The 977-nt window shown below is 35.6% G+C and overlaps 1 non-coding gene across 1 annotated transcript; it reads right to left on the minus strand.

The window, feature by feature from the left end:
* Positions 1–606: 606 nt before the first annotated feature.
* trnan-guu lies at positions 607–680 on the minus strand. Its single transcript has one exon. It is a non-coding gene; the product is annotated as a tRNA-Asn (tRNA).
* Positions 681–977: the final 297 nt, after the last annotated feature.

Raw genomic sequence — 977 nt, forward strand, 5'->3', positions numbered from 1 at the left:
CAACATGCATTAATCAGTCCCACCAAGATTTTGCGGGCTTTATCTTGAGTTAGTTGTGGCTTAAAATGCTTGATTTTGCGGCAGCTTTTGTTAAAAAAAATTAAAATAAATAAATAATAAAGTTGCAATGTCTTTTGCATTTGTGTTGCGATGAAATTGTGGGAGACAGTGAAAATTGCAAAAAGTTGGTATTAAAAAATAAATAAAAAAAATAAATAAAAAAACTTCTTTAAAAATACATAAGACACTTGTTCCAGGGAGAATAAAACTATTTTTGGCTAAGTGCTCCCTTACCAGAAAGGCTTAGGATGCTGCAAATGCGGGTATACTATGGAAATGTCTGGTGGATTTAAGGCACAGAATAATCATTTATGGACTGAATTATGGACTGAATTCTTATTGACCAAGCCACTCTAAGGCTCTGGGTCATATTTGGCAAACAATGGACATCAGGGGGTACTATAAATATAGAAAGGATATATCTCGTGAATGGCTGATGGGATTTTTCAAAACTTTGGAGGGAACAATCTAGAGTAAACGGCTACAATGTTACACTGTTTGGTCAAAATGGGCGTAGCCTATTGACATTGAAGGTGCAAAACCAGCCGTCCCTGGGTGGGCTCGAACCACCATCCTTTCGGTTAACAGCCGAACGCGCTAACCAATTGCGCCACAGAGACTACAATGTCTCTTCAATGTGTTCAATTTGATTTTTTTCAGGCAGCAGTTGACCACAGCATTGAGTTTAGCAAATTTCACTCAAATCCAACATGCATTAATCAGTCCCACTAAGATTTTGCGGCCTTTATCTTGAGTAAGTTGCGGCTTAAAATGCTTGATTTTGCGGCAGCTTTTGTTAAAAAAAAATTAAAATAAATAAATAATAAAGTTGCAGTGTCTTTTGTATTTGTGTTGAGATTAAATTGTGGGAGACAGTGAAAATTGCAAAAAGTTGGTATTTAAAAAAAAAAAAAAAA

The sequence above is a fragment of the Etheostoma cragini genome, unplaced genomic scaffold, assembly GCF_013103735.1.
Source record: "Etheostoma cragini isolate CJK2018 unplaced genomic scaffold, CSU_Ecrag_1.0 ScbMSFa_1293, whole genome shotgun sequence".
Classification (NCBI taxonomy): Eukaryota; Metazoa; Chordata; class Actinopteri; order Perciformes; family Percidae; genus Etheostoma; species Etheostoma cragini.